Source organism: Tachypleus tridentatus, chromosome 12, assembly GCF_004210375.1.
Source record: "Tachypleus tridentatus isolate NWPU-2018 chromosome 12, ASM421037v1, whole genome shotgun sequence".
Classification (NCBI taxonomy): Eukaryota; Metazoa; Arthropoda; class Merostomata; order Xiphosura; family Limulidae; genus Tachypleus; species Tachypleus tridentatus.
In genome coordinates, this window is record NC_134836.1 from 47,224,156 (window position 1) to 47,246,856 (window position 22,701).

The 22,701-nt window shown below is 32.2% G+C and overlaps 1 long non-coding RNA gene across 5 annotated transcripts; it reads left to right on the forward strand.

Annotated features, from left to right (window-relative positions):
* Window positions 1-6,075: 6,075 nt before the first annotated feature.
* Window positions 6,076-21,030, forward strand: LOC143233211 (uncharacterized). Of its 5 annotated transcripts, XR_013018037.1 has the most exons (5): window positions 6,084-6,169; window positions 8,546-8,628; window positions 11,719-11,839; window positions 19,232-19,361; window positions 20,904-21,030. It is a non-coding gene; the product is annotated as an uncharacterized LOC143233211 (long non-coding RNA). The 5 variants fall into 5 exon arrangements; XR_013018034.1 differs by lacking the exon at window positions 11,719-11,839 and having other exon boundaries at window positions 6,076-6,169; XR_013018035.1 differs by lacking the exons at window positions 19,232-19,361; window positions 20,904-21,030 and adding an exon at window positions 12,087-12,215.
* The last annotated feature ends 1,671 nt before the right edge of the window (window positions 21,031-22,701 follow it).

The following is a 22,701-nucleotide window of genomic DNA, read 5'->3' on the forward strand; positions in this document are numbered from 1 at the left end:
AGGAATAATAATCATCAGGTAACTTTTTTCACTTTATGAGCCCATAATAACTGTGTTGTTTTTACCTCAAAATTGTGAGTCATTCAAATGCCATATACATTCCATAAAACACAAATTTATTTTATAATTTTGGCATCCGTTACAGGTTGTTGTGTGATGTTCGCCACATTTGCAGCATTTAGGTTCATGATACTATTCTTACGTTGTGAAATGTGATGATTCTCCTTATACCCTACACATAGTGAGCTTTGCTGCCTGATAAGCTATCGAGATGTGCCCGAATTTTGACAGTGCTAATATTGGGTTACCACTATGAATGATGTCTTAGTTTGTGTGTACCACATACTGATACCATTATTAATTAATTTTGTTAATGCCTTGTGCATTATCATTTTCTACTTTTACTTCGTTGGTGAAGATTTTGCAACGTTTGGTATAATTCTCTCTACTTTGGTAAAATTGATTTCTTGTTATGTCAGTGTCTCCTTTATGTTGTCTGTGTCTAGGTGGTAGTGCACGTTTATTGTGACCTTGATTCTGGGGAGTTTATTGTTATATGACCTTTTCAAATGCATCCGAAGGCCATTATTTTAATAATCTGTTGAGGTCAGAAGGTTCCTAAACTTGGAAACAACGTCGCCCATTAGGAAAAACAACGACACTACTACAAACACTGTAGCTTAATAAACAAACACCTACGTCATAGCAGTCAAAAATACAACAACACGTGAAAACCAGAAGTAGAAAATTTCACAACAACAAGAGAAAGCCAGATGAAACAGTACAACAAATAAAGAGAAAATCGAAAACACTCTTGTGGAAGCTCAAACAAGCACACAGTTACGACAAAAAGTGTTCGTACACCTGCGTCCCGAGTTGTTTTTTCCTCATAATTATCACGAGTGTATTAATAGAAGTATAATATATAATAAATATTATACTAATACACATTTACATAAATGTTTTTGTAAATTAAAAGACAAAAAAATGTTTATAAACAAATAACCAAAAATAGGAGGAGGTGAAAGTGTTCGTACATTTTAGAACGTGTGAAAAAACTGATATTCCCGTAAAAATTTTATTTAGTTTGGCGAATAAATTACATTATACCATTCCAGAACTAGACACTGGGTTCATAATTATTAGAATTTAGCCAGCAAAAAATGTACTTCTGCAATTTAGCGCCGTCTCCGTCATTATCTGCTTGTTTATCATGGTGAACAGGAAACAACTGTCCAGTGTTTTAAAAAATCGAATTATTGTAAAATACAAGTCTCGTGTATCTCTTCCCGGTATTGCTACACAACTTAATGTGCCAAAATATACTGTTCAAACCAGTCATAATTGCGTTTAATTAACCATGTCTATATGTAACACATATATTTAAAATAAAAGGGTATTCAATGATTATAAAAGGTGGAACAAATAATAATGACCTTAACAGAAGCATACTGATGTTATAATAATCTGAACTGATCGTACAGGGAGTACAGAAACTTACTCAAATGAATATATTATTATAGATGTGCAAACAGAAAATTAAATTAATGTTATAGTAGCAGGAATTCGCTGCTCACCAAATGAAAAAACTAAACACCAACTTTTTAAATTTTATAAGTAATAAAGTGTCTCCATTCCATTCACAGCAGCGACAAATGTACAACCATTATTCAATAATATTGACGAATACTTCCAAAAAATATTACATAAAAATAAACGTACTAATACATCAATTATTAATATTCACAAGACAAACAAAACATGAAAAAGATTCTCCAAAATTGCACATAAACGGAACATATTCCAAAACACAACTTCACAAAAATTCCTTAGTATAGTTTTTGATACGAAGCTAACGTGGGTGAAACATACAAATAATATACTAACAAAAATTTTGAAACACAAATTATTCAAGATTTCCAACTGGTAAAAACCAAAGAACCTCACCCGATATTTCAATAAATATCTACGAAACATATATAAAAACAATCCTAGAATAAGCAAGTCCAGCATGGTTAAACATAGCACCTAATAACATTAATGAAATACAAAACTCAATAATTTCTAGAGCATATAAAGTCCCTCGCAGTACACCGCCAAATTTTATAAATAATTATACAATCCATAGCCAATAAACTGTTTCATAATTCCTAAATTACGTTCAGAAAAACTGTCAAAGAAAAAACAACAAACGATCTACAATGTGATCTTGATCGCTACTACATACATGATTGAAGTAGAACTCATATATTTTATTAATATTTATTTTAGAAAGAGATATCTAATAAAGACACCTATTACAAGACAATAAAACCCACACAATATTTGGGCCAATATGATAACATTTAAAAAACAGATTTTTGTACGTAAAATGTTTTTCAATTAATAAAGAAATACGTTGACTGCATATACCGAACTGTTTATTTAATTGAAAGACATTTCAAAACCAAACATTAAAAAACGTTAAACGCAAACACAAGAATGCTGATGAGGATACTTACATGGATATTTGCCCTGAAAGAGGTCAAAGCTGGTTAATTAGGCCAAAATCCCGCCAATGAGAAGAACACACGTTTGTTATAGTGTAACTAATAAAACTATTCATTTGTAATAAAGATCGTCACGAAAAGTACAGCCACAAAGTGAATAATAAAGATTCAATTTTTTTAGCCTCCAACGAGCGACTCTAGAAAATGAACCAACAGACTAGAAATATCATTTATAATATTTTCATAAGCTTTAACTTTCCATTTTGACTCTGATAAAACTGATGAATACTGTAGATAAAAAAGAAACAAGTTAAATCAAGATGTAAATATTATATTATTCAAACTTACAACAAGAAGCTCATAAGAATAAACAAAAATTACTGAAAATAGTATCTACCTTATTTTCTCAAGATACAAATCTCTACTGTTACTCCATTTCCACATAAAATATAATTTTTGTCCCTTATTTCTTCGGCCCGGCATGACCAGGTGGTTAAATAATTCTACTCGTAATCTGAGGGTCGCGGGTTCGAATCGCCCTCACATTACACATGCTCGTCATATTAGCCGTGGGGACGTTATAATGTCACGCTTAATCCTACTATTTGTTGATAAAAGAGTAGCCCAAAAGTGGGCGGTAGCTGGTAATGACTAGCTGCCTTCCCTCTTGTCTTACATTGCCAAATTAGGGACTGTTATGCAACTACTATAGATAAAATGTAAACTTATTCTTAAAGGACAGCTTTAAGGCAAGGATTATATTATCAAAATTTAATGATCGACTTTAATCAGTGTCGCATGTTACAAACGGTGAGCAGTAACAAAACAATCTCACTCATCTCTTCTAAGGTAATAAAACACAGTTTAATCCATTACGAAAACAGCCATTTACATTCTTGTCTCCTTAGGTCTACATGACACTTGTGTTCTTAAACAGCTGTGCATAAGTGTTTGCTAGAATAGGACGACATCAATATTGTATGTAAATTAGACAACAGAAAACACTTAATGCAAATCCCAATTATGAACAACATTTACAACAGTTATCTTAAAACCAACTATCCAGGAATAGCAAACCTATGTTAAATAGTGCTATATTCATTTTTAATAAATGATAAATACATACTCACTTTGTCAGGAAAAATCTACCATGCCAAACTTCCATGGTTAAAAACTTGCTAAAACATATTCGCAAAAATCAATGTTGAGACAGCAAACCCGAGTAACGATGAACAATAGCGACTCAAGTAACTATAAGCAACCTAAAAATCGAGAACCTTTCACGTTGCCGTTTCTAATTAATGCATTGTAACATGCACAAGCCGCAAGTTTTAACTAACGCGCACGCAAAACATTGGATTTTTTTTTAAAGGCAGATATGAAGGAAGGGCTTGGAAAATGTTACAGCAAGAAAACTTAAGGAGGTCGAATTAAGCTTAAAACAACTCAGATTCTTTACACTATTCCTTTGAGATTCCACACTGCAATAGATATTATCCAAATAAACTTGAACAGGAGTCATAATAAAATATATTCCCTCGACCCTCGGATTACGAGTCGCACGCCTTACGCGCTTGGCAATGCCACGCCTATTAGTGTGAGACTGGTGGGAAGGCAGCTAGTCATCACCATCCACCGCCAACTCTTGGACTACTCTTTTACCAATGAATAATGGGATTGACCGACACATTATTTGTCCCTCACTGCTGAAAGGAAGAGCATGTTTGGTGCAACCGGGATTCGAACGCTGTAACACGCTGGACCATGCCGTGCCTGCAGCAAATACACAACTGTGACTTGTGAAACTATGAAATTGTTAAAAATGATGTGAAACATTAGTAAATTTATTTTGTCTACAACAGCGAAACCACTTATTGCGCTTCTTAACAATGTGTGGGTGATCTTAATTACCGGCAAGGAAAGTTTTAACTATTGTTTCAAAAATACGTCTGCTATCTGAAGTGGTTTTTGGTCATATGTTCTGTTGGTGTTTTAAGCACATTTGTATGAGATTCCTATCAGTTAACCACTATCGTTACAAAAAGACTGAAAAAGAGACACCAGTGGCACATGAAAATAATATTAATGGATTGTATAAACCTTGTATAATAAATTACCACTTTTTATTCATTTATGTTTTCCCAGTCATGATGTGCGACGACATGAAACACACATTCAAAAGACAAAAATAAACAATATTTTTAGACAAATTAATAATAATTTAAACAATGTATAAATATAACTAATTTCTGTTTTAATATAGAAGGTGATTATGAAGATAAAATGTCGTATTTCATTTTTTATTATCTTACCAACAGTATCGTACAAGAGGGTGAAATTGTACAAGTTAAACTCAGAGTATCATGCGTATCATACCACATGGTTCCTCATATATCACATATTACCATCAGAGGTGCCACTGTTGTCTTTTTCGCATATTTATCACAGGTATTAATGAAACTATGTAGGGAAGTGAACTAATGAAATGTTATTACATCAAAAGATGGATTTTTTTGCGGAAGTAACTAGTATTCCAGATGAGATGAGTTTTGTTCTATAACATCCTTTGTAACCCGGATATAGTGCACTTGACATTAAAGTAGTACATTTAGAAGAGTTAGTGTGAGTTTACAAACACTAGTATATAGTGGCACTTCTGGAGGAAACATCTGAAAATGTAGCATTTCCATGCGCATGATATTCTTAGCATCATTGTGCAATTTTACTTTTTGTGCCACATCACAGTTGAGAGATACAACAGGCTATCTGTGCAAACTTTCTTTATATTGAACTCGAATATCGTGAGGATTTTAATTCCAAAAGTTTTTTTTTTTTTTTTTTGTAAAAACGAAAGATCTTTAACTTTAGCTCCAACTCACTCTTCTTACAAGTTCTCACAGAGTAACGTCATCACACCTCACTCTTTGGATTTGTTTGGTTTGTTTAGAATTTTGCGCAAAGCAACTCCAGGGCTATCTGCGCTAGCCGTCACCACACACCGCCAAATCTGGGGCTCCTTTTTTACCAACGAATAGCGGGATTGATCTTTACATATAACGCTCACACGGCTGAAAGGGCGAGCATATCTGGTGTGATGGGTATTTGAACTCGCGACCCCCACATTACGAGTCAAGCGCCCTAACCATTTGACCATATCTGGCTTATTATTTCTAATCCCAAAAAGGATGAGATTTATGATAATTCAAAAAGTTTGAACATATCCCAACTTATTCTACTTGGTTCAATGTTTTCGAAAAGTAGATCAAATGTACTTATAATGTGACGGCCAATCCCACTATTCGTTGGGAAAAGAACAGCGAAAGAATTGGTGATGGGTGGTTATGACTTTGCGAGAAATTCAAAAAATAAAACAAACAAATAAACATTATTTATATTGTTATAAATATTATCTGACCTTAGTCTTTTTTGTGATATATTTATAAGTAAGCAATAATTTTTATAATGTTTCTGTTTGGTGTTATAAAATATTTTAAAGACTAATTTATAAAATGTGACTGCTTTGGAAATAATCTCAAATGTTTCCTGTCATCAGATATTTGCTTAATATTTATTTTACTAAATGTGAAACTATTATTGAGATAGATGGCGCTTATATTATTTCTGTTATAATAATAAGCAGCTGCAAGCTGTTTAGTCGATGTTAGTAAACGTGTTGTTGTGTAAGTTATTCATTTCAACGTTTGTTTGAGAAGGGGTTTTTAGGTTATTGAGGTATGGTAGTAGCTATGTAGGATTTTTGGTATATCGTATGTTGTATTTATTAATTATTGTTTTGAGTAAGAATTAAGTAAGTTCAAATTTTAAGCGTACGATAATTTGACCAACTTGATATAATCCTTTAAACTTGTGTACATTTACGTTAACTAAATATTACGTGAGAAATAGTTTACGTGTGATCGTGAAGAATGAAATTTTATACTTGAAACAGGTTTTCTACTCTATGCGAATTAGGAATATTTTAAATATTATTTGATGCTGCTATGTACTTGGATACTTTAACAGATTACTCAGTGTTAGCAATTAATTGCGTGTAACTAGGTCTGTGTACGTCTGTATTTGTGGTGCTAGTAGTTAATAGAATTAGGGATTTTATTTTTAGACTACAATATAAAAATAACTGTCAAATAGTTTATGATTCGTCATATGCTCAGATATGTAGTTATACTAATAATGCATAATACCACCGTTTCAGTGTTGTCAAAAGTGTTGAGATGGAGTTTATATTTTACGATGGGTTTCAAGATCAGGTTATGTCTAAAAAGTGACTGACTTTCCAGAGTTTCGGAAAGTGTAGCAAATTCAGATCATTTAAAAATGACAGGATGTGTGTTTAATGTTCCTTTTGTCTAAACGGTGTCTAAGAACAAGGATGTTGGAAATATCTCAATCCTTAGAAAAAAAAAATTACTTAAAATTAAGCACAAAAATACACAACAGGCTCTCTGTGCTCTGCGCACCACGGGTTTCGAAATACTGTTTCCAACGTTGTAAGTCTACAGAAATACCGCTATTCCACTGGGGTGTCGTAAAAGAAACACTAAATCAATTATGATTTTTTTTTTATGTACGAGAACCGAAAAGTGTGTGTGTGTGTGTTTTTTTTAGTATAGCAAAGCCACAAAGGGCTATCTGCTCAGCCCACCGAGGGGAATCGTAACCCTGATTTTAGCGTTGTAAGAACCGAAAAGTATTTGGTATATTTTTACCAGGTTCAATGGCATTTGATTAATTATTTTCATGACAATTGGATATCAGTGACTCCAAGCTGTTATACTATAAGTATTTCACTTACAATCACAACATCAATTGGTGCAATAAGAAACACCCAGAAAGCTATTTTGTTCTACAGGTGTGTGCACCCAATGAATGCACCTGCTTCTAAAACAGTATCAGTCCCTCGCAAAAACAAATGGTGCTCTATTTTTGACCTGATACAAATTGATAAAGCCTGTTGATTATTTGTATAGCATGTAGATAAGTCATGGAGTAAGATTATCAAAATCAGCAGCAAGATGTCTATTAGCTCATTGACTGCTGATCGTCCTTATTGTACGATCCGCCTCCGGCAGTTAAATACCAGAGTGATCTGTACTGTGTGCGTCTTGCAAACATTTTGCGCGCGCTAAGATCAGTCGCAATCAGTGGGTTAGTAAGAGAGTAGTCCAGATGAATGTAATATAATCATTTTTGTTTATATCCAAAACAGTCACTGAAACAAACAAAATTAAGGTCTTAATGCTTATTTTTGATATCAGACGTTAAAATCTTTACATAATTTACTACCTACCATTGTTTAATGAGCAACATTTCACCAAAGCAACGTTTTAGAAGATTTTTGAAAAACAAACACTAATATCCTGTATTATCACTTAATGCGTTTGTGAATCTTTTTCCTATCAAACTCTTCGGAAAATTTTGGAGATAGCAGAACCAACCTTGGCAAGTGAATTCGATGTGACTTTGTGTGGTGTCAATGTGTTTCATATCCTTATTTATTTGGGGTACCTATGGGGCTAAGACATGTCCAGAATGTCATTTAGAAATTTAGGAATTAAAATTTCAAGGCTAATGAATTTATTTTACAAAAGAGTTTTCGAAATTGAATTCAATCATACTCGAAGGCCATTGGTATCAATATTGGCATACTAAAGGTAGGCGTCCTTATGGGTTTTGGGAATATAAAGGAGGTTTACTGGCTAATTAGGACCTTTCTTAATCATAAAGAGCATTTGAAGCAAATAATAGACCACTGGTATTTTATAATTTTTATCAAACACCTGTCCTGCACTCATTTCGAAGTTATTATTTATTGTTCAAATGTAGTGAATCCTGGGCTCGTTTGCACGTAATGGATACATAGGATAATCCAATTTCGTTTATTTTTTCTAAACTAAGCAAAATTATTTAGTAATCTAACCAGTAATTATCCTAAAATGAAGTTGAGAACAACCGTTTTTACAACGTTTGATCTCTTAAATTGTGATAGGTCATTATTTTCACGTTTTGTAAATATTAATTATACTTATTTTGCCCAGGAAGGAATAAAGAAACTACAAAGTCTTGAAATGAAAGTCCATCATCTCATGCTCTCTGTTCTGTGTATTCTAGCAGTAACAAGGTATGGAGGATTCATTGACATTGCTTTCCGTTTTCTTGTGTCATTCTGTAAGTTATTTGAATTTGTTGTTGGGTGTTTCATAATGCAAAGCTATTCATATCATATAGATTGGTTTTAAACAGCCATTAAATAAGTTTTAAAATAATTAATTTTGAATACGTAATACAGAAAACTTGTATAATTTATAGTTATAAAATTAGAAAAAAATTAAAATTGCCTATGGCATATTAAGACAACTATTATGCATAGCTTTGTCAATGTCTTGATTGCAAATGACTCGTCACAATGTTTTTAAGTTATCAATATCTACAATATATCTTATACGTTGCTGCAGCCTAACAGTGAATTAAAAGTATAAAACTAAAATACAGGGATTTCTATTGTTGTTGGTTTATAATGGTTATAATACAGCCTGGCATAGCCTAGCGCGTTAATGCGTGCGCTTCGTAATCTGAGGGTCGCGGGTTCGCGCCCGAGTCGTGCCAAACATGCTCGCCCTCCCAGCCGTGGGGGCGTTATAATGTAACGGTCAATCCCACTATTCGTTGGTAAAAGAGTAGCCCAAGAGTTGGCGGTGGGTGGTGATGAATAGCTGCCTTCCCTCTAGTCTTACACTGCTAAATTAGGGACGGCTAGCACAGATAGCCCTCGAGTAGCTTTGTGTGAAATTCCAAAAACCAAACCAAACCGAAGTTAAATGAATAAAGAAGTCATGAGGAAGGACTGCGCTGAAAACAGCAAATACCAACCTATGATTAATTATATTATTAATTATAACAACAATTATAGCTGTTATGACACCAGCCACTAAGATTATATGGTTCATATGAACAATAAAGCAAAATTTTTATTTTGTTTGGAAGCAAATAATTGAAATAAATCTTAAAATTATAGTGTATATTACAGAAATTATGCTTAATATAATTTTAAAACAATAAATAGAATGATAAAGTCCGATGACCTGTAAAACAAAAAAAAAAAAATGGCTTGGCTGCACAGATATATTGTCCAATGTCAAGTTGACACCACAAAAATTGTCCAAAGCTATAAATACAATTGGACAGTAGAAGATAGAATTTTCAGCTCATAATTTGATAGTGAATGAGGCAGGGTAACACGTAGAGGGTTCAGTGTCAAAATTCATTATTAAAGTATGTTTCTAATTTCAAATAAGAATATTCTTTATCATTTGCTTGCAAGATTGACAGAGATGACGAATGTAATTCCCATTCATCTTTTTACTATATACCAAATAATATTGATACTAGTAGTGGAAGAGAAACGATGGGAGGATCAAACGTTGATAGACAAGTGAAGGTGAATCACTTGGCTTTCCTCAACTTTCATCACAGTATATGAATTGAGTAGTATCACATTCAAAAAGTCTTTCTCAGAATTACACTATGTAACACAAATTTTGTTCCTGGATAGTATTTGTTATTTTTTTTAATTGCTTATGTTGTAAAAGTACAGAAAATTGTCATTATTCTCTTCAAACTTTGCTTTTGTGACCTGGATAATGAAATTTAGAAATTAACCTATTTTCTATGTAAAAACGGGCGAATTTGCACATTTTCACTTACATGAGGTTTGACTGTAGTGTTTTCTTATAGTTGGCTGAAAGTATATGAATTAAAGGAAGGATTTATATATATCATTAAAGAAAAGTTGGATGTCGGTTTGTGAGTAAGGCATATGATGGGTGGTGACATAAGACTATATCACTTTTCCTTATTTTTATTAATAAAGGCTTAAGCAATATAAATGGAAAGAACATTGACTTCTGAGCTTAAGAAAAAAATACCGAGAAATGTAAATGATCTTAAGGGTTTTCCGACCGATAACATTTTTCCAAGTGTTTTAAAGGTGGTTACACGTTGTACATGCGAGTCACTTTCTGTTAATTGTGTCATCTTTACCTGTGGCAGATTACAAACGATTATAAGTTGACTGATGTTGCTTCTGTTTTCAAGAGAGGTAAGTATTCTCCCTCTAGCTATACGTTTGAGTTATTAATGATGAAGGTTTTTCAACATCATTTAATAAAGTGCAAAATTAAGTAGAATAAAGTTTTCTTTAAATCTTTTAATATTTTTGAAGAGTTTTTGCTTATTACATTAAGATAAGTGTATGAATTTGACGCATCTTGATATTTAGAAAAAAATTTGCCAAGTTAGTTTCAATGGTATGTGTGTATCTGAGTCTATATGGGGTTAGTTGGCTCATTAAGGTGAAAGTGGCTAGATGGAGAAAAGAAAAGGACTGTTCAAAATAGATTTCAGTCAAAATAGATTGTCACTCATTATTAGAACATTTGTTCATTTTTGTTAGAATAATTTTAATGGGAATTATATTAACAGTGTTCTAGAAGAAAATAAATATTGTGTAATGGTTGAGTGTGTGTAAGATGTATGGCAATTGGTCTTTTAGGTTGTTTCATAAAAAAAATATTTAAGTTGTCTAAAGAGGTTAGAATTTCGTTGTATACGTCACTCGTTATGTTACGTCTGTAGGATTGTGTCTAGTACTGGACTCTCATTATCTTACGAAAAGCATTGTTTTGTTGTAAATGGTGTGAAGGATTACTAAGATGATACCTGGGGTAGAATTTGTTATAAAAGAACAGGTTATTGTTTTGTTTTGAAAATTAGAGCTAGAAGAAACATAGTTAAGATACATAAGATCATTATGAAAACTAACAATGTTAATCCCCACATTCTTTCCAACTTAATCGTGAGATTGATAAGACAACAAAACATAAATTCAACACTTTGCAGGTTAGGAGTCGTCTTTATCTAAGACAGTTATTTTTCTCTCAAGATAATTGGTTCTTAAAATGGGTTTTCATCAGACGCAGTGGAAGCAGTAAATTTAAGAGAATTTAAAGAAAGGCTTGATAAATGTTTGAATAATATAATCTGGCTTTGAGTATATATTTGTGTGTGTGTATCTAGGCCTACAGATAGTTTAGTAGATAAACATCCTCGTTGACCAACCAACGTCACTGTCGTCCTTAAATGTTACACTATAGCGGTATAATAATAATTTTACACATGTATTAGAAACCTTTGTTTCTTTGTAATCACTTAGCTGGTCAGCTGAATGTAAACGACTAAACTGTGCAGTAGTTCGATGTGCATACGTTGACCCATCGTCTTGTCCAAGTGGAGAAACTTTTACGCCTCCTAACCGTTGTTGTCCAATTTGTAAGGTGCGTTTTCAGCTCTAAGTTAAGATAACATATCTTTATTAATTTGACGCATAAAGATAGAATAACAAATGTGGCTCCTTCACTTGCTAAGCTCAGATATTTGATTTTAAACAAGCTGTTACATAACACATAAATAATAAACTAATTAATTTTGGTGAACTGCTCTTATAATTTTCCAATATTATATTTACTTTGTAAATAAGACAGCTTAAATGGTGTTTAATATACTTTGGTATTTAATTTGTAGAAGAATGTCAACAAATGATAATGAAGTTTCAAGAAGACAGCATCTTGAAAAGTGGAGAATAATTAGTTATGTTATAAAGTATTTATAAAATGTGATCACTGAAGGAAATAAACAAAAGTAAAAAGCTCAGTATAATGATTTATGATATTTATTTATCTGGTTCACCTACAACTGTATTCAATACATTTGTATATTCTGCCTGAGGACAAAATATATCACTATGTGCAAAGCTACACAATGTTCTATTTGTGCGATGTTCAGTTTAGGATTCGAAAGTCCATTTTTATTGTTATAGACCCACAATTTTGTCGTTAAATGATCAAAGGGTTAAAGAAAAACAATTATTCGAATTTAAAGCCGAACATATGATTGTCCACAAATACATAAGATTCAGTCTTCAATATAAATAGGCAGTTTTTTACTAAAATAACATTACAGCATTTAGACATTTGATTGCTTTGCGGAAAACAATTTAGAACTTTGCAAATAACATTGTCCTCCAATGAGGCTGGGGTAAGTTTGTAAATATTCAGGGCTCGACTTTCTGTAGTGGACAGAACGAAGATAGTCTGACGTGTAACATTGCTCTAAGCTGTAAAACAAATTATATGCTAATCTTGTCATTCACTTTAAGATTTAAACTGACGGTAGAGGAAGGAAAACATTATGAAAATGTAAAATACCATGTTCTGTTGAAGTAGTGGAACAAAAACAAATTCATTAATTGGGGGGGGGGGATGAAGTTCTTTCCAATCACCAATAAAGTATTCTAAAATAATTTAGATATTTCACTAAAACACTGTTTTACGTTACATACTGGACCGAGTATTTGATCTTTTATGTAAATTAAGAGAAGATGTGGGTGCAGAAGCCCCTAGTGTCTCGCATCTATATCACCCTTCACTGCCTGCATACACTTGTGGGAAGGTGACTGCTCTCCCAAGTTAAAATAAAGAAATCAACATGAGATAAAATAATAAATAAATAATTTCTATAACTTTATAATCCCACGTTGTAACTTGTCCACTAGGATCATTTTTTAAAAATATGTAAAGTATTTTATTTCATATTTAATGTGTTTTTGTTTATGGGCTACATTTTATGGTTATAATATAACTAATCAAAGGTTGGAATTTACTGTTTTCAACGCAATCTTTTCTCATGATTATGTTTATTTAGTTAACTTCATTTAGATATTAGTTAATTACTTTGTGTGTGTGTTTAGAAAAATCTGTAACACGTATGTAATAATTAATAATAACATTAATTATTTTAACTACTAAACGCGAAGGTTTCTGAATGATTTTTACTGATTTTGAAATAAACAGGAATTTACATTAACTATTTAAACGTATAATATATTTTTGCACACGAAACATGTGAATGCTATGGTTTTTGTTAATATGCCATCCAATATATCTTCCTGTTAGTTTTGACTACTTTTTTAGTAAGTGGCATGAAAGCGAAATGTCATGGGGAAGGGAAATATTACTGAAAGTAAATTAACATATAAATATTCGTAATAAAGAAGTCATTTTGGAAGGTATGAAACCATTTTGAAACTGTGGTCCTTCTTCAAACAGGTTTTTTCTTTGTTTTTCACAGCAATTCTATAAATATTATTTTTAAGCTTGATATTTATAACCACAAGATTGACTAAATACACGTTCATGTGTCCTTATCTATGGTCTATTAGGCTATTGTTTTTTATTCACTTTCTTTGATTTTATAAATTTCAAAATGAACACAAATGTTTTTAATATATCATTGACTTTATTTCTGTGTAACATGAATACAAGTTACCTGATAAGTAACACAAAATGTCTTTTGTATTATAACATGAAATCTATCATTTTAATTTAAGGAGACTCTATTGGTAAGCCTAGAACAAACAGAACATGCAGTGTCATATTTAAAACCTATTTATTTGAATTTACCGTCAGAAGCTAGCGAAACATTAGAAAGTACTGTACATAAAATATGTGACAAAACTCGCGTCAGCTACATGTTCGCTCAGTTTGTTCATTGCTGATTAAAAACCAGAAAATTGGGACAAAAATACATTTTATGTCTATCATTTACCTTCGACGATCACTATCCAAGAAGATTGCCTTTCGATCAAGAACTTGTAAAATAACTTTTTCTCTCTAAACTTGGAAATAATCACATAACAATAAGAGTTTGTGTTCACAAGGAAACTTCCATTAGCTTTCAATCAAAGAAGCCCTGACTGTCACGACATTGCGACATCTTTACTGAGACAGAATAACAAATCACAAAGACTATCTATAATGAAAACAATCTGATCATTAAATCTTCTTATTTTATTTTACTAAACAGGACATAATTTTATGTAAAGTCTCTTATCGTCTCAAAAATCTAACTTAACTATGATCAATGCTAGTTCCTCTTGGTTTCCAAAAAAGCGCTTTCGAGACCAATGTTGCTTTGACAGATATTTCCGATTTATTTTAATACTTTTCACCTTAATTTAAATAGGAAATAAAAACCGTTTCAATTAAGGTGAAAAGTAGGACAAAATTTTGTTCGTAGAAGATATAATAGAGGACTTTCATTTGATTATCTTACTTTCCTGAAGTAATCTTAATTTATCTCAGTTCAAAATATGGTAGATACTTGTAAAACTTAGAATATGTTTTCCTCTAGCAATTGTGTAATAAAAATAGTTGTTGCACGAATATTTTGTTGGACTTTAAAAATGTGGCGCCATTATGATTATTTCTTCTACTTTCGTCTCGCTTTGACATACTTTCGACCTATTCTTGACAACGTTTACAGTTAATATTGAATACAGTAACCGGCTAGCATTGGATGAAACTACAGCATTCATTCTATGGATAAAACAAGTTTTGCTTGTAACCACCCTTTATGTTTTTCAATTTTCATAACATTTCCAGAAACCACGATATTACGTAAACTTGCAATTTTCTTACGGACATCATCATATCTGAATACCACACACTGTTTCAGTTAAAGTGTTGATTTAAAAATCAATTTTACCTCACTACAGTCCCCCAGTAACATAGCGGTAAGTCTTCGGATTTACAACGCCAAACTCAGAGGTTTGATTGCTCTCAATGGATAGATAGACCAATGTGGCTTTGCAATAAGAAACATAAACACACACATCCTCTCTACATTATCGAAATGTAAACTCAGTTTAATGTTTCGAAATATCGGTAATTACTAAAACATTATATTCACAGGATTTAAAATCGCTCACCCTTTCATTTGGATGGTAGTTATAATATATCAATCAATCCCACTGTTTGTTGGTAAAATAATAGCCCAGAGAGTTGTAAATGGGTATTGTCAACTACAATTCTTCCGTTTGGTCCATCACTTCGAAATCAAGGACAACCAGCGCAGAGAACCTTGAAGTAATCTTGCACGAAACTCAAAAGATATAAACCAACCGTCAATCTATCAATTTCAATTTAGGGTCAACCAGCGCAGAAAGCCCTCAAGCAGCTCTGTTCGAAACAGACTAAAGCATGAATATTATTTGAAAAGGAGTCTGGTGTAGCCGAAAGATTTCTTGCTCAGACTATGTATTTAAGTAATTTTTTTTTGGTGGTCCGTTGACGTTTTGTTTTTGAGCACAAAGATTTACAGATCAATGTCTGTGTTTCACTCATCACAAGTAAAAAAACTCGAGGGGAGCACCTGCTGATGCAAGGTAACGCGATCTTCATTTTAGGACTTTGGGTGCGCTATAACAATATTTAGTGAAATCAAATTTTGAAAGTTTTTGTTATTAATTAATTAACTGCAGATATCTCTTATATAACCTTGTGAAGAAGTTTAAAATTAATTAAGCATATAAACAACTTAAAATGAATCACAAATGATTAGGTTTTGTAAAATTTTATGTAGCATTATATACAACGAAACAACTGCAAGTCTTTATTTGATAAAGATGAAATTTTTGAAGAAGTTAACTTTCATTCTCTGTATTATTTTCATCTTTAAGGTGTTATCAATGGTGATAGCATCTAATTTTATACCATACAGCTTCAGCATATACCATTAATTGTAACGCATACTTGTAGGACATAAAGATAATTATAAACGACTTCTTAAAAATTACGTTTTCAGAGAACCTCATTACTGGTTTAAAACATGTGAGATTCTATAATGTGTAAAGTAGTTCAAGTATAAAATCAGCACAACATAATCTTCTCGATCAATGCACTTTGCTCAGAGTAATTGACCATTATGTCCCTTCTACAACATGTATTTCGTACATCTAACTGTTCTTGAACTCGATAAAACCGGATTTAAATACCAATTGAAAGTGTCTGTAGACTAGACCGGATTAAGGCGGGGAGTGGTGGAGCTGCAGTTCTAAGCCTACTGTACTAAAAAAAACCCACAAAAAACAGGAAAGTAAATAATAATTACAAAATATAGCCATTCCTGCACCAACAATAGGTTCAGCTTTTAAAAAAACACGCATGAAAACACGCGCGGCTCTAGTCGGTTAAGATAGCCTAGATTTATTACAAAGGAAACGTTACACAATACGAAGCAATCCTTTAAACATAATATGATAGAGCGACTACATTTTCACGTGACATAAAAATGTCGAAATCTGTCTTGCACAAGATAGTTACGTTACCTCTTTGAACATATGCCTGTGAATGTAGAGGTAAGTTTCCGGGGCTTAGAACATCTCTTTCAGTGCAAAAATCCCACAATATGCAACATAATTTTCATAGTTTATGAAGTGTCTAAAATCTGAGAAAATAACCATTATTAAAGTTTAACAACACTTTGCTGTACAAATTTCAATGCGCCATTTTTCCTTTTGCTCGGAAATGATACAATGAAGTAAAGTAATATGTCCTGATATAGATACTGCAAAACTAGAATCCCCATTTTCTTGGGTGTCAGGAAAATGATTCGCCTTCATCATGCGCTCTTACTTGGATGACCACATTTTTAAATTGACGATTTGGTTTGAATTTCGCGCAAAGCTACACGAGGGCTATCTGCGCTAGCCGTCCCTAATTTAGTAGTGTAAGACTAGAGGGAAGGCAACTACTTGGGCTACTCTTTTACAACGAATAGTGGGATTGACCATCAAATTATTACGCTCCCACGGCTGAAAGGTTTGGTGTGATGGGGATTCGGATCCGCGACCCTCGGATTACGAGTCGAATGCCTGAACTACCTGACCATGCCGGGACTTTTGATTGGAGCGACTAAGGTGGTACTGCTTATTTTCGAAATCAGACGTTAAAAACTTTACATAATTTATTATAGCAACTTTTCATCAAAGCAACGTTTTAGAATATTTTTGAAAAATAAACACTAATACCCTGTATTATCACCTTTAAGGCCTGGCATGGCCAAGCGTGTTAAAGCGTGCGACCTCGTAACCTGAGGGTCGCGGGTTCGTATCCCGGTCACGCCAAACATGTTCGCCCTTTCAGCCGTGGGGAAGTTATAATATGACGGTCAATCCCACTATTCGTTGGTGAAAGAGTAGCCCAAGAGTTGGCGGTGGGTGGTGATGACAAGCTGCCTTTCCTCAAGTCTTACACTGCTAAATTAGGAACGGCTAGCACAGATAGCTCTCGAGTAGCTTTCTGCAAAATTAAAAAAAACAAACAATTATCACTTTATACGTTTGTGAATCTGTTTCCTTTCAAACTCTTCCGAAAACTTTGGAGATAGCAGAACCAACCTTGGCAGGTGGATTTGATGTGATTTAGTGTGGTGTCAATGTGTTTCATATCCTTATTTATTTGGAGTATCTTTGGGACTAAGACATACCCAGAATGTCATTTAGAAATGATGTATTACTTGAATTACTTTTATCGTCAGCATAGCCGTATGTGACACTTTGTGAAATGAAATATACTTATAGTACAACAAATATGGCATTTTATGCAAAATATTTTCATACAAAAATTCATTTCTTAAAATTGTTTATGCACTTGTGTTGATGCGTAATTTGTGTATGATAAATATCCAAATACCCATAAACATAGCCTCAAAATTATCCCTATGCATACATCAATTTGCCTTAACATATAATAATTATGTTACTTCGAAGATTTATCAGTATATAATATCTTAATTCACCAAGCACTGCCCTAAAAAAAATTGAAGAATTTATAGGATAATAAATTGAATTTCAAAACAATTATGTTATGAATACCATGTTTTCAATTTTGACTATCGATCGAAAAAGAGAGTTTCCTCTGAAGCGCTCCTGGATTCATTTTAGATAATTAAATCACAAATATATTATTGTTCTTATAAGCGGTAACCAGATGGATCAGCGTTAAATCTACTGATTTACAACACTAATATTAGGAGTTTGTTTCCCCTCGGTGAACACAGCAAAAAACCTGATGTAGCCTTGCTGTAAGGAAACCACACACTTTTGTATGCGTGCTGAATATCGGCCTTCAAAATAAATTCTGTATTAGCGATTGACTATGATGAAAACTTGAAATTTAATTGTCTAATTTCTCTTTTGTAAAACAATTATCAGTTTAGTTTTCGATAATAACAAAACACAGAACTCGAAATTATTTTCTAAAATATAACATAACTCGTAAATGAATACTGCTTTATTTGATTGAATCGTGTTGATTTTACTAGTGAAAATGATTTATGTGTGTTTGTGTTTTCTTAGAGCAAAGCCCCATCGGGCTGTTTGCTAAACCTACCAAGGGGACTCGAACTCCTGATTTTAGTGTTGTAAATCCGGAGACATACCGCTGTACTAGCGGGGGACAGGAAGTTATTTATATTGTTATATTTCATCTCAGGCTACCTATTTTATGAAGGCATAATATTTTTAATATTCAATTATTTTTTTTTAAATCCTGAGTTAGTAGAAATCAGAGAGATGGAATCTAAGATTGAGTTTGTTTATACCAAAATCGAGATCAATATATCTTTTACGTGACCAACTAACTGTTCTGAATTTAAAACTAGAACGACATTAATAAAAAATGTTATCTTTATTATAAGGTTAGTCCCGTAGTAATGTATTGATTTCGATTTTAATCTTTGGTAGAAAAATAGAAATATATCTGCTTCATCGAGCTACATAATCATTTTGAAATAGGTGTATATCATGAGTGGTTTATTTCATTATCTAGTTGGACATGTGAATCGATGAGAAAATTTTATGAACACTGTTCAATAGTCAAATGTCCATTTTATGACCCATCTTCCTGTCCAAGTGGTGAAGTTATTACATATTGGAGAGGTTGCTGTCAAATCTGTAAGGTATGTTTTAAGTTTTTAGTCAAAATAACATACTTTATATTATATGTATATATATATACAGCTAAATAAAATTAATAAATACATTAAGTATAACACATTAATAATTGTAGTTGTGGAATTAATTAGATTTTACTGGCTTTTCTTAATCACCATCCAGATACACATTGTTACATATTATAATTTATCTCGGTCTAACCACCTATTCATTATGTTACGTATTCCAATTTCAAGTGGCATGAAACTGAGTTAAATTTTATTGTTAATATACCACATAAATAAATGTCAAGATGTTTTAAATTTATGATATTTGCCAACAAGACTGATCAACATATTTTTCTGTCTTAATACTAATGTATCTTAACATATAAAAGTGCGACTTTTATAACGTTATTACAAAAATGAATTATATATAAAAACTTTTATAAACTTATAAACAATATTGAGTCGTCTACCTGATAAGGAACTGAATATTTTACCGACAATGCAAAATGCGCAAATTACGTCTGAGTTGATATAGATACACTTTATATAACGGGAAGCTAGCTAGCTCTTTCCTGATCACACGTGAGTTTTTCACAGCTGAAGTTATACAATGCCTTCGAAGAGTACTAATGTTCGAAGTGAATCCGCTTGAGATAAACGGTATGTAATGTTCGAAACCTATAAAAGTTTCCTAATTAATAAATGTTAATCACAGTTATAGCTTTCGAGGTTTATAGTATACCAGCTGTAGCAAACCAATAATATAAACTGTTTTTTCGCGTTGCGTTGGTTACTTTTATAAGCTGGACAGGAGAGTTTCTCGAAATTACAGCTAAGGAAGCTGTACTGGTAATCCATAGTATTTGCATACACACATAATACATTATTGATTATTACACTCGAGAATCTTCTCCAAATATAGTAAATAGGTTAGAATTTCACAATACTCACTTAAGAGTGTAAGCTATGTCCATTTTTTAAATATATATGTTTAACTGAAATAAATACCGATATCAAAATAAATCTATAATAGTAAAACCGACACAATGGTGTTTGGTCCATGGTCTATCTTCTTTAATATGTTAAGGTCAAATTAAAAGATGCCAACACATCAAATAATTGTGAGTATTTTTGTATTTGTTCGGATATATAATACTTAATAAATAAATTAGTAGGTATTTTTAAGTTAAAAAAGAGTGTTAACCATTATATTATTGTAAATTATATATGCCAAGTTGACCATTTTTATGGTTTGTATGCATAATCGCATTTAGTAGTGCTTAAGGATAATATTATTTTCTGTCTGAATTATTAATTTACTTAATATGCAGGAACTGTCAAATTTACTATCGGATACCACATCAGACAGTAAACGACAATTTTACATTAAAACATAACCAACACTTACTGCGGTAAAAGTGACACGTTTCTAGTACAATTAAATAATAAAATATTCAATTTTAAGAAACAGTCTTTCTAGTCAGTTTTTAAGATTATGCTAATTCTATAGAGAATATTATTTTGGCGACGTGTTTAACATAGTTTAATCTTTTATTACAGGAAGACGACGACAAAAGTTACTGAAGTTTTACGAAGAAAACTAATTGATATTACAGAAGTAGAAAGTTAAATTACCTAAAATCTAAGAGGTTACTTAAAGTAAAATTAAACTTGTTTTTCAATACAATGAGTGGAGTTACTGCGGTAAAAGTGACACGTTTCTAGTACAATTAAATTTTAATTTAAGATGGATTTCGAATCTATTATTAGGAATGTGTTTTTATTTGTTTTAGCACGATGGTAAACACTGAATGATTTTTTTAGTCCACCTGAGAGAATCAATCTTCGGACTATGGTATTCTTAGCGCGTAAACGTTTTCTCACTATCAAAAGTCTAGATGACTACCTCAACTACACTAATTAATTTAATAATGTTCAATTAGATTTATAAGTTGTTCACATTATTGCAGTAAATTATAATGATAACTTTTAGATAACCAGCTAAAGTCGGTTGTAAGTACTTTATCAACAACCCAATATTTTGATGTTTTTAAATGATTTAGTAATTAATTCATACACCAGAATATCGTTAACTTCTTTCACCGTTATAAATAAGCACGTAAAAATACAAATATTATAATATGATTAGAATTTTTTTTTTTTTTAAATATCGTACATTGTATTAATATTTTTATCCAATGGACGTTTCTTTTGGTTTGTTTACAACACTTTAACTGTTCACACATACACTAACACACGCGTTAAAATATATCAGTTTCGGTATAAATACTTTTGAATACCAAATACTATCTTTCTTACCTTGTTTTTCCTCATTAGAATGCATAGACGATGTAAACGACAAAATCAATCAAGGAAGGTTAATTCAATCCAAATAAGTACATAGTGGTTCGTTTACTTAGTTTTGACCAAATTCAAATTCTTGATATCCTGTAGATACATGTTCATCCCTCAAATGCGCATATACGTCAAATACTGTGTCAATAATTCTTGCACTCTCATTTATATATAATGTTCTAAATAAATTTTAAAATAAATATAAGTTATTTAATCTACCTCACATAAAAATAGTTTGTGTTCTTCAAACTGTATATGTAAATAGCGTTTCGACCATTGCTTTGTCTTTCTTATTTCAACTGTGCTCATGAGACGTGGTATTGGGTGAAAGATTTTGTGACTGATATATTACCGCATATTCCTAGTTTGCTTTATACGTGTTTTCGGTCCAGTGTGACCAGGTGGTTTGGGCATTCGACTCATAATCTCAGAGTCGCGGGTTCGAATTCTAGTCACACCCGACATGCTTGATCTTTCAACCGTGGGGTCGTTATAATGGTTTTTTTTAATCCCACTATTCGTTGTTGAGCAGCACAAAAGATGGCGAGAGGTGGTGATGACTAGCTGCTTTTCTTCTAGTTTTACGCTGTTAAATTAGGACGGCTTACGCAGATAGTCCTCCTCTAGCACGAAATAAAAAAAAGCAACAAAAAATAAGAAATTTGTTATTTGTTTTCAGAATTATCTTTCTGTTTTTAAGTTTTGTGTTGTCAAGAGATACCGTGTTCTTATTTATGGTAAAACTTTGTTTATCAGTGTCACTGTCTTTGCTTGATTCAGTCAAGTAATATTCGTACTTATTCCTATGTTTTTTTGTATAACTAATTGACAGCGCAGTTATTAGACTTAATAGTTGATAATCAGTATTCTTGGAAAATGTCATAAGCTAAAGGGAATAACATTAAAATTCTTTGTAAACACAATATATGGATTTCTTATAATTAGCTTTAAGTAATTCTTTTAGAAGATGCCTGTTACAACTTTGTTTTACAGTATTTTTGTT